This window comes from Vicia villosa, linkage group LG2, assembly GCF_029867415.1.
Source record: "Vicia villosa cultivar HV-30 ecotype Madison, WI linkage group LG2, Vvil1.0, whole genome shotgun sequence".
Classification (NCBI taxonomy): Eukaryota; Viridiplantae; Streptophyta; class Magnoliopsida; order Fabales; family Fabaceae; genus Vicia; species Vicia villosa.
The window spans coordinates 119,489,104-119,501,270 of record NC_081181.1 but is presented as its reverse complement, the minus strand read 5'-3'; the positions used below and the strand labels follow the sequence as shown (position 1 = coordinate 119,501,270).

General features: G+C 36.8%; 1 protein-coding gene across 3 annotated transcripts in view; it reads right to left on the bottom strand.

The window, feature by feature from the left end:
- Positions 1-12,167, bottom strand: part of LOC131651900 (uncharacterized) — a 72,006-nt gene that overhangs the window by 5,699 nt on the left and 54,140 nt on the right. Inside the window, exon 1 of one of the 3 annotated variants that reach the window (XM_058921623.1) lies at positions 87-2,470. The exons of the other annotated variants lie outside the window; for them this stretch is intronic. The gene's annotated coding sequence lies outside the window, so the exon portion shown is untranslated. Of the gene's footprint in view, positions 1-86; positions 2,471-12,167 lie in introns of those variants that run through there. 3 annotated transcript variants of the gene reach the window in all.

Here is a 12,167-nt window from a genome sequence, read left to right as displayed (position 1 = left end):
TGCTTCATCACCTTCATTCAATCTCAACAAGCAATAAATTTCGTTCATCATCAACAGAAAAATAAGAAGAAAAATTGGAAGCCAACGCCGACGCGAGAAGCCGACATCTCCGGCCAAGCTCCCTCCGCTCACGATTGCACCAACAACCACCATCTGCAAATCGTTACTCCACGAGGACTCTCCGCCGCTGACGGAAATCTCTCAACCGCTCAGTTGTATGCCGATGTCCATCACGGATTCCAGCCGCGACGTACACCAATTCCGTCGACCTGCAGAATTTTCGGCACCGTTCAAAATGCAGGTTACGCCGATCTTTTGCTCATACAGTTATTAATTGTATTCTATTTCATTATTCTGCAAATTGATGTTTCAATTATTGAGGGAGATGAATAGAGTTGGTTGGAGGAACTCTGTTGCTTTTGACGTTAAACGGCGAAATGGTTTTTCATCATGAAAGAAATTGGGTAGTCTCTATTGTGGGACCATGTTTATGTGAGTTAAATTGAACAAGCATAGATTGTTGTTACTGACTCCTCACGTGTAAAGCAAGAGATAATGGAAAGATTAGTTTTTTTTCTCATAATTACTTAGTCATCTTACAAAACTAACCCTTTTAGATTTCTTTAAATAATTGTTTATTACTAATAGTTACTATTATTTCAATTTAAAGAAAAAATATATATTTTAACTTTATTTCTTAGGAATTAATATTAAATGTTAAATTTCTTTCAAATAATTTTGATTCATATTTGTTCACATTTTATCATTTTTCTCACGCATTATTTTGTATTTTCTTACTAATATTTTCTTGTTTATGCGAGGTACTACCATCGCGAGTATTGGACTGCTTTGCAGACATTCATAGCTATGCATGCGCGAATCAATCCAACGTTTCAGAGCCTGCACCAGATTCCAGCTAAGTTACATTTTTCTGTTATTCTATTCCAATTGATTTTTTATTCTTTTCTTTATTCTATTCTAATTGTTTTTCTATTTTTTATTTTCTTTTCAATTACAAAACTCTTTATCTTTTAGATCAACAATTTTAGTCTTTTTATAATATTTATTTTATAATAATTAATTGGATTTAATAATGATTATTATTTGATTTAAATAATTAAATGATTAACAACTTAGTTATTTAATTGTTAATATTTTATTAATTAACCAAATTACTTAGTAGGTTAGATAGTTTAATCGAAAACCTATTTTCTCCGATTTAATTAATTAGGTTGAAAACCAATAATTAATTAATTCGAGTTTTATTTATTCTATTAACCATGGTTAACTTGTGCCCTAATCAGGGTTTACGAGAATTTGCCCTACACTAAAAATTTCTTTTCCTTGTGCAATCTTTTCAGGGTTATCACCAGGGTTCGCCCGACTACGCGCCTGATCAAAATCCAAAGCTAAGCGTTCTATTTATTTTGAAAAGTCTATTTTGTTTCCTTTTAATTAGGGTTTGCCTCCAAATAAATCTTGCCTACATTCACTTTTTTTGCCTTTGCCATTTTTCAGGGTTACCCCGAGACTTCCTCCGACTGCCAACCATGTCAGATCAAATTCAAAGCTAAGTATCTATTGTTTACCTATCTTATTATTTTAATTTCTTTTTACCTTCTCATTTTAGGGTTAACTATGTTTGCCTCCGAACTGATAATGCACTCACCCATTTTTCTGTTTATTCTTCCTTTTCCAATCTTTAGGGTTTGTCAATTGCCAAAGCTACGAGTATCAGTAACCCTAAACCCTAAACTATTATATTTTCTGCTTTTAATTCCGCTGGTTTCAATTTCCCTCTCCCATTATTGCTTGCTGTGGTTAGTAATTTTAGGGAGTGATAACTTTGAATTGAACCTAGAATCACTAATTTTACAAGATAAATGTCATCGAAGTTAACCACGTGATACCTCTATGTTGCCTTGTTGCCTGTTGCCTTGTTGTCTGTTGCCTTTTGTGTTTGCAGAATAGCCATGTCCCTCGAATACGAGGATACCTCAGCCATGCTGTCTCGATACAAATAAAGGTCATAAGTCCCTAATGATGCTGCCTTCGATACACGAATATGACCGACCCTCGGAAGTTGCCTACGAAAAAGGCTGAGGTATCCTCTGGTTGCCTACAAAAAAGGCTATTCTGATCCTTCCCTTGAGACTACCTGCCTCTCTATGGCATGGGACAGTCATAAGGCGAACGATAACTCGACGACCCTTCAATCTCCAAATGAAAGGCTTCCTGCCCTCTTATGGCAAGGATAGACCTTTCACCCTGAAAGGCTAAAAGAACCTCTTTTTCAAACTATAAGGTAATTGCCCCTAATTGCTTTGCCTTGCTCTAAAACCTTTTTCTATATTCTTTCTCATAATTCTTCAAAAAAAGCTACGCTTATTTACAAGCTAAAGTCTTATTTCTTTTCTACACTTTTTTCCTTCAAAAGAGCAAAGCAATTAAGAGCCCATGGAAAACCATGGATGCAAAGGGTGCCTTACACCTTCCCTTTGCATAAATTACCCCCGAACTCAAAATTTCTTTTAAAGGTTTTTTCCTGTTCTTTTAGCCTTTCTAATATTTGGATAAAATAAAAGTCGGTGGCGACTCATGCTTAACCGCGACATTTTGATAAAAAGTCAGTTCACCGTATAACATCTACCAAAAAGAAAAAGTTGTTAAGTCAAAACCTATGAAGGAGACTTATCGAAATGTCGGAACATCCCGCTGACTGTAATCACAAAATAAGCAGTTCAGGCAAAAGTAGGGATAACAAAAATCAAAGTCAAAAAAGAGGTCACTACAAATCCTCGACAAAAAGAAAGTATTACAAAAAAAAAGGGATGACTGCCTGTCCAAATAAACCTCCGGTACTTTAACCATCATCAAATATCAATGTTACAACTTCAAGCTTTGCTAAGGTTTAAACTTAGAGTTAACTGAGCATAGGATCGAAGAACATCACGAAGATTGGGATGGGTATAAATAAATTTTCAAGCCATTATTCTTTGTTTCTTAAACCGTGAACCAAGCCACGTTACAACCCTTGAAAGTTCTAACTGAAGCATGGTTAGTTCGAAAGCATACTGTCACCAAAAAGGGTATCCTGACTCCTTAAGGTTTACCACAAATGCTGAGTTGATATCTTGTTTTACAAACGTCACGTTTTTAAACATCACGCTTTTACATCTTCTGTTGTAATGTTTTTCAAAAAAATCAAGACAAACATATGCACTGCATCTCATGAATTCATTATTAAACATATTTTGCTACATAATTTCGAATGTTAGCATCAGGAAGTATTTGCACATGGTAACTAATGACTGAAAGTTATCCCAACAGACAAAATCACTTCAGAAGCAATGGCTCTTATGTATACAAGGGGCATGACATGGTTTATCCAATCAACCTGGGGCAGTCAAGTCAAGATTCCGAGAATCTCTCAAAGAATGTCAATCAATCTGGGGCAATCAGGTCAAGATTCCAAGAATCTCTCAAGATTCCAAACAACCAGGGGCATGCACCCAAGTGGGTCTGAAGCTACTTCCCGATCATTCAGGGGCATCACCCTAAGCTTATGAGTTCCAGGGGCATCACCCATAGTACACACCTCATAAAGTCCTCGCGAGGCAAATCTTTTTAAAATCCCTACTAGCAAGGGAAAATCTATGCAAGTCTAGTTGACACTTCGACCAATACTCATTGGCAGGTCCCAATCAATACGAGTTCAAGAATGACAAGTACCATAATCACTGGGGGCAATATTCGAGGCATCCATGGTTTCCTACGACTCCAATTTCACAGGATTACATCCCCACAAAGTAATATTCAAAGCATTTATCTTAAATCCCTCCTTCAACAGGGTCTATTCATTTCTCTTATTCTCGGCCAGGTTGCATCAAAGATCAATCATTCAAATCGCTTTCACCCCCAAGCAGAAATCATAAATCCCCAGCTGAGCATCTTCAAGACAGGATCAAACATCAAAATCACAACAATACAGAGACTTATTTTCTCAAAACATTCCAAATAGCATAAGTCGTAGTCATACATCATATACATCGCATACATATCCATACACTACATATAGAGATTCATAACAAACGCATACAAAACATACAAAGTTTCTTCATTTATTTTGAGGACCTCGTCTCATTCATTACATGCATCCCGATACTGCAAAAAATTAATGTTGCTTTTTCAGTCTATTCCTACAAATGAACATTATCTTCTTGATATAGTGTAGAGATAATCAAGACAATGATTTAGTTCTGATACTTAGTTCCGGGTATTCTCCAGAAATAGTTCAGAGATAATCAAGACAATGATTTAATTCTGATACTTAGTTCCGGGTATTCTCCAGAGATAGTTCAGAGATAATCATCCTTCCAAGATCTAATTCAGTTACTACGAACGGTGCTGACACGATCAACCTTCAAAGATCTAATTCTATCATCACAAATGGTGTAGACACAATCATCTTTCCAAAATCTAATTCTATCATCACAAACGGTGTAGACACGATCATCTTCTAAGATCTAATTCATTTACTACGAACGGTGCTGACATGATCAACATTCAAAAGATCTAATTCTGTCATCATGAACAGTGTAGACACGATCATCTTCTAAGATCTAATTCAGTTACTACGAACGGTGCTGACACGATCAACCTTCAAAGATCTAATTCTATCATCACGAACGGTATGGACACGATCATCCTTCCAAGATATAATTCAGTTACTACGAACAGTGCCGACACGATCAACCTTCAAAGATCTAATTCTATCATCACGAACGGTGCTGACACGATCAACATTCAAAAACTTAATCATGACACTCAATTCAGAAAAGAACATGACAATGGAGTCACGACAACTGAGTCAAATAATGGAATCACGACAACTGAGTCACGACAACTGAGTCACGATAACGGAATCACGACAACAGAGTCACGATAATGGAATCACGACAACTGAGTCACGACAACAAAGTCACGACAATTGAGTCACGATAATTGAATCACGACAACTGAGTCACGATAATGGAATCACGACAACTGAGTCACGATAATGGAATCACGACAACTGAGTCACGATAATGCAATCACGACAACTGAGGCACGATAATGGAATCACGACAACTGAGTCACGATAATGGAATCACGATAACAGAGTCACGGTAATGGCATCACGACAATGGAGTCACGAAAATAGAGTCACATATCTAATCCCGGTATTAATTTCAGAAACAATCATGACAATGAAGTCGCGACGATAGAGTCACGACAATCAATTTACTCATATGATCCAGACGCTCAGGGCAATCGAGCCAACAAATTATGACACCAGAGATGCGGTCTAATGTACGACTCAGTCTGACGCACGTCAATACATCAACTGATGGCATCTGTAAGCCCATCTCCGACAAACGCCTTTCAATACTTCAAGCTCGGATATAGTCTAACGTACGACTTATTCTGACTTTCGTATTTATCCAAATCAGACGGCATCTTTAAGCCCGTCTCATACATCTTTTCCAACACTTGGATGGCATCTTTAAGCCCGTCTCCGGAAAAAGTCCCTGCTTCAGCCAGGGCAAATTCCTGGGTATTCTAGTGTTCAATCCTCTTCTACCTTCAGATTCTGACAGGCACACAAGCCAATCTACATCCTCAGGTATAAGAAGATTGAACAGGGGCAGATGTCATACCCCAAAATTTGCCCATCATATTTATTCATATTTCAGTCCATCTGACTTTCAAATGCTCGAAGATACACAAGAAGGAAGCGTGCAATTTCTCTCCTAAAACAACAACCCTCTAAACTAGGGTTTTGTATTTCTCAAAGTAAAATCAAGTTCTAATACCTCAAATGGATCCCATGGGCTCTCATATGCTTCAAAGGGTCCTCATGCCAAGCTTCAAGCTCTGATTCATAAGATTGCTCAGTCTACAGTTCAAATGGTCAACAGTCGACTAGTTTGACCTAAAAGTCAACTATGGACAAAGTACAGTCAAATTTCCTGATTTTTGGTCAACGTCCTCATTTTGAAGTATCATTCATCATTTGATCAAGGATTGACCATGATTCATCAAGGAAAGCTCCAAAATCACCAAATGTCCAAGTTACTAATTTAGGGTTTTGAACTAAAAGTCAACCCAACTTTGACTGATCATATCTCTCTCGTACTTTATCATAAATTCCTCAACCAAAGCTCATTATCAAGGAAATTCAATTCTTTACAACTTTTATGTGGGGCCCGATGTCAAGAAATGCTTCCGCCTAAGAGATACAAGTCAAAACATTACAGGTCCTTCTAGAAGCTCGCAAAAAGGTGTTTTTTGTTAGGAGCTATATCATCATGATAAAACCTCCAAATGCAAAATATGTTCCAAAGTGGCTTGTAGAGGACATCTTGGGATTTCCAAAAGGTCCTAGAACACCTTCATATGATAAATATTGAGGGAGTTTTGGTTTTTCTAAAGTTGGACAATTTTGGAGAAATGCACAAAAGTCAACTTGAACAAAATTGTTTATTTTGACTTATGGGCCTAAGTTTGAGTTTCTACACATGATCATGAGTCCAATAAAGGCCCATAAAATTATTCTCATACTTTTTTGCTATTTATTTGATTTATTGGGATTTTATTCAATTAAAACTCAAATAAATTAAGAAAAAATTGCAAAATAAATTGCATGGCTTTTGTTTAGATCATATAAGGGCCCAAGGATCACCCTTGAAGGTCCATAATTTCGTTGGAATATGGTCATGAGGAGTTTCTTCAAAATTAGAAAGATTTGATGTAATTTTCAAAACAAATCTCCATCTCACCAATTATCAAGTATCCAAGCCCACAAATTAGACCTAATAGATTCCTATATATTCTTAACAACATCACAAGGAAGAGGGGACGAATTCCAGCCTCCAAGAACACGCTCAAAAATATAAAAAAACCTCACAAACTAGGGCACGATCAAAGTAAAAATACCAGCCGTCCACTGTCAGTATTGAGCATTCATTCGTCTTCAGGAGGTTCCCAGGAGCAAAACCATGCCATTCTTGAAGCTTCACGCACGACCAAATGTCCCACCCAAACATCATCAGTTTGCTTTATATTTTGAGTTTTGAATCTTTAATGCATACAACATGAACGACTCATATACATATATTTACAATTAGGGTGATGTTTAGGTTCGATTCGCACCATTGTTTATGAGTTTTGATGCAGTGGCAAGCATTCACCATGGCTAGGGCATGAAAATCTCCCTCTTCATTTTGAGGGTTGCAGCCGGTTTTAAACCAAACAAAGCGCACCATTAGGATCGCCAAGGTCTCTTCCATGGTTATGGATTGCATTTACTTTTGTTTCACATGATTTTTGCAGGTTTTGAAACATGGAAGGATTCGCTACAGAATTTAATCGCAGAAACCGTAGCCAGTTGGTAGGGAATTCGTAGCTAATTCCCAGGTGGATGAACAATGAAGAAGACGAAGCTGACTGGGCAGAGGAACGCATCATGATTGGCCAGTCCGATTCCTCTCTCTCTCTCTCTCTCTCTCTCTCTCTCTCTCTCTCTCTCTCTCTCTCTCTCTCTCTCTCTCTCTCTCTCTCTCTCTCTCTCTCAGCCACGCGTGGGACATTGGGATTCGTCAGTCAACAATTCTTCCCTCTCTCTCCAATTCTGATTTGCCCACTCAACCAAATGGGGTCCACGCGTATTCCTTTCTTTGACTTATGCCATCATTGCATTGTTTTATATTAATTTTGTTTAAGGTAATTAACTAACTAGAAAGATTCCCAGCGCAAGTGGTTAAAGACAGAAGACTAGTCACTAACAAGTCTTGGGTTCGAACCCAGGCGTGCTATTTATTTTTCTTTGAATTTTCTTTGTTGCAGATTCAGTGCAACGCCCGTATGCGAGACCATGAGGCACCCTCAAGTACCAACCATCAGATCTCCTCAATGCTAGATCCAACGCCCCAGGACGCGAAGGCACATTATGGACACTCACCAACCAACCACACTGGATCAAAGCTGACTTTTTTTTCTAATTTTTTTAATTTCAATTACATGAATACTTTTATTTTAATTTTCTTATTTTTCTTTTCTATTATAATTATTATTATTTATATTTTTTACTTATCTTAATAAGTTTTTTTATATAGTAAAATTATAATCATCGCTTTTTAATCGGGAACTCGTTTGTTTCCACAATTTTATCAATAATTGTTTTTTAGATACTAAAAATTATTATTTTTGTATATACTTTTAATCAATTAATTAATTAGGTAGAAAACCAATAATTAATTTTTTAGGTTTGTTAACCTCGTTTCATTTATAAACCCTAGTATCCTTAGGTATTTTTAGGTAGGTGTTGTCCATTAATTAATGTATCGTGTTTTCTCATAAAACCTTCATTCCCTAAAAATCAGGGTTTACCCTGAATGTTTTCAGGACCTTTGCCTTTTTTCAGAACCTCTTTGATTTCTTATCAATGCCTTTTATTTGCCACAAAAAGTTTTCTACCTTTCTCTTCTTCATTTTTCAGGGTTAGCCAAGATCCTTCAGCCACGCGCCATACCAGATCGAAAAAGCTAAGTTTCTAATTTCTTTCGTTTAAATATCATTTTGGTTTATTTTGACTTTTAGATTAAAATGGAGTTTGTTTCAATCGTCAATGAATCTCTCCTACACTCACCCTTTATTTATTTTCCTTTTAATTTTCAGAGTTCGAGGAAGATCAAGGCATTCAAGATATTTAAATTAATTATTTATCCCTCTTATTTTTTGCTTTAGTTTCCCTTTCCCCGCAGGTGTTTATTGTAATAGCGTAGGACTTTATATTTTTTCTGCCTTTAATTTCTGCAATTTTAAACTGCGTGGATCGTAACCCTAGGGAGTGCAAACCATGAATTGAACATAGAATCACTAACTTTATAAGATAAATGTAATCGAAGTTAACCACGTGATTGTGCACCCACACATCTTTAGGGTAATCCCCCTGGTTGCCTTTGTTGCCTTATTACTGTTGCCTCTAAATATACTAAATAGTCAAGTCCCTCGAATATAGGGATACCTTAGCTTGCTGCCTTCGATTCAAAATCACTATGTCCCTCCGATAAAAGATCATAGTCCTTTCGAGTTGCCTACGATAAATATGATCTCGTCCCTCGATAAAATGGTGATAGTCCCTTCGAATGCTAAGGTATCCTTACTGTTGCCTAATTGACTATTATATCCTTCCCTTGGACTACCTGCCCTCTTTATGGTAGGGACAATCTTATGGCAAACGATTATTCTCGATGACCCTTAAACATCCAATTGAAAGACTTCCTTCCCTCTCATGGTATGGATAGACCTTTTCGCTCGAAAGACTAAAAGAACAATTTTTCTAACTTAGGGTAGTTGCTATTAATTGCTTGCTCTAAATTCAAAAATCTTTCCACCCTTCTACAAAATCAAATTCAGAAAGACTACGCTTATTTAAAAGCTAAAGTTCTTCTTCAAAATATTTTCTTATTCACGCACGACACTTCACTACGCCAAATTTGGCTTTTAGCAGCACCCCTACGAAAGCGCTTTTAGGAAAAGCGCTGGCATAGGCTTCGCTAAAGACAAAATTAAAAAACACGCTAAAAAAGCGCTCTAATAGTGGGGGGGTATGAAAGCGCTTTTAAGAAGCGCTCTGGTAGGGGGGGGTTATGAGAGCGCTTTTCAAAAGCGCTCTGGTAGGGGGGGGTACGAAAGCGCTTTACAAAAGCGCTCTGGTAGGTGGGGGGGAACGTGGGGGGAACGAAAGCGCTTTTCAAAAGCGCTCTGGTAGGGGTGTTTAATGAGAGCGCTTTTTGTCAAAAGCGCTGGTATAGCCCAGGCTATGAGAGCGCTTTCCAGAAGCGCTTTAGTAGCCTTATTACTAAAATTAAAACCAAAAACACGCTTCTACTGTTTCTCACTTTCTCTCTTTCTTTTTCTCTCTGCACGCGAACCAGAAACCCCACCCCTCACCGTCGTCGGTCCTCCGTCAACCTTATCGGTCCTCCGTCAACCTTATCGGTCCTCCGTCCACCACCATCGCGCGAACTTCTTCTCCTCCGTCCACCACCATCGTTTCGTCTCCGTCTCTTCTCCTCTGGTAGCAACTTGCTTTGCGCCACCCAGGTATCACACTTCTCATAGCTTTCATATCTGGAAGGCTTCATGTTTGTGAGTATTTGTGAATATCAATTGTTGTTCTTTGTTGTTTTCTTTTCCTCTTAGATTCATTATGAGATTGTTGTGTTTAATAATATATTCTAAGAGAGAAAATTGCAAGATAGATATAAAACAAGTGTATGTGTTTCTCAATCTGTTAGATTACACTCAAAAACACAGCATTTTGTTAATTGAATTACCTCTTTTCTTAACAAATACAATTGTTGGGCACTGTCATGGAGAAACATGAAGCCTTGCAGCAGCTACAAGAGTTTTTTACTTGAGTATTTCTTGAATTAGAGGAAAATGTTAGGTTATTTCCATTGAGGGAACTATTTGATGAATACATATCTGGAAGTTTGAGATGGACAGTACTGCACCAAACAATATTATGCATATATATAAACTATATAATATATAATATATATTATATATTATATACTTTTATTTATATATAATAACAACAACAATAACCCTAGCTAGTACATACATAGCTATATAGATTTTGGAATTTGATAAAATATATATTATATACTTTTATTTATATATAATAACTCTATGATATATATGTTGTGTGTGTATGAGATTGAGAGTGATGGTATATATTATACAATAAATTGGCTTGTTCAAGGATGCCAAGTACTGTAAAGTATGAGAATGACAGCACATAGAGAAATTAAATAATAAATAATATATAATAATAGTAATAATATATACCTTATGAGAGTTGAATTAATGAGGAAGAGAGAAGGTAAAGAATGAAACAAGAGTGAGTTAATGTATATAGACAAGGATGATTCATAAGGTTTGCTTTTGAGCAAAAAGTTTTATAGCTTCGTGTTAGTAGTGGTGTATTTAATTAACTGCATCGTGTGTCTTGTGTTAGTAGTGTTAGTAGTGGTGTATTTAATTAACTGCATCATGAGCTATTCACCCATTCTTATTATAATCATACATTGAATTGAATTTCTTGTATAGGTCTGACTGGATTGATAACTTTGGATCTCTTTGGAGCTCGTATCATTGACTCTGGTACTACATATTTAGGAGTATGTACACACATCAAACTATTGTTGATTTCCTTTGTTCAATCGATTTTGTCTTGGTGGTTACTAACTTTGTGAATTTGCTATAGGGGTAACTTGTGTATAGTGAAAGTTTGATCGTTTCCCAGCCTAGTTCGACGTTTGGCGTTTTCTTGAGTTCGGTAACATCCGAGGTAAATTTCTTTCTCAAATTACTGGTATTATGATGAATTTGTCTGAAATTGTGTGATTATATATGTTACGTTTTATTGCTTCGGATTCATTCCGTTTATACTTTGCGTTTTGACAGAAACACATTAGTTTTATGTGTTTAGAGAGTTAATATAGGAGGTACTTTTATGTGTTTAGAGAGTTAATATAGGAGGTACTTACTAACCATGTATCCGCTTGTTGACTTCTTTACATGTAACTATACTATTTTGACGATTCCGGAGCTGCTCATGCACTTATCTTTACATTTCGGGACTATTTTTTTTATCGGTTTTGCTTCTGCCCGTAATCAAAAGTCGGGCTTAGGGTCTGAATTTCGGAAAACCGACTTTGTTTTTGAGTCCGTGGCGACGTTTTACCATAGCCATGTAAATTTCGTTCAATTCCGATAACTTTCTTTTTTTACGCTTATTTTGATTTGTACCGATTTCGTTTCCGATTTACTTGTACATGCATGGTTTGACTTCCATTTGACTTGTATAGATTGTTAGCTTATTAATAGTGTACTAATGTGCTTTAGTTTGTTTGATACAGGTTCAATGGCTTCAGATAGAGATGCTCCACCTGAAAACCCACCTGAAAACTTACAAGAAAACTCACAAGAAAGAGTTGCTTCGGATACAAATGCTCCACCTGATACTGAAGCAAAAGAGGTTGCACGAGGCATCACTATTATGAGGGATATCATACGACATAGAGACCAAGGATTAGTATACCGATTGGAATGGA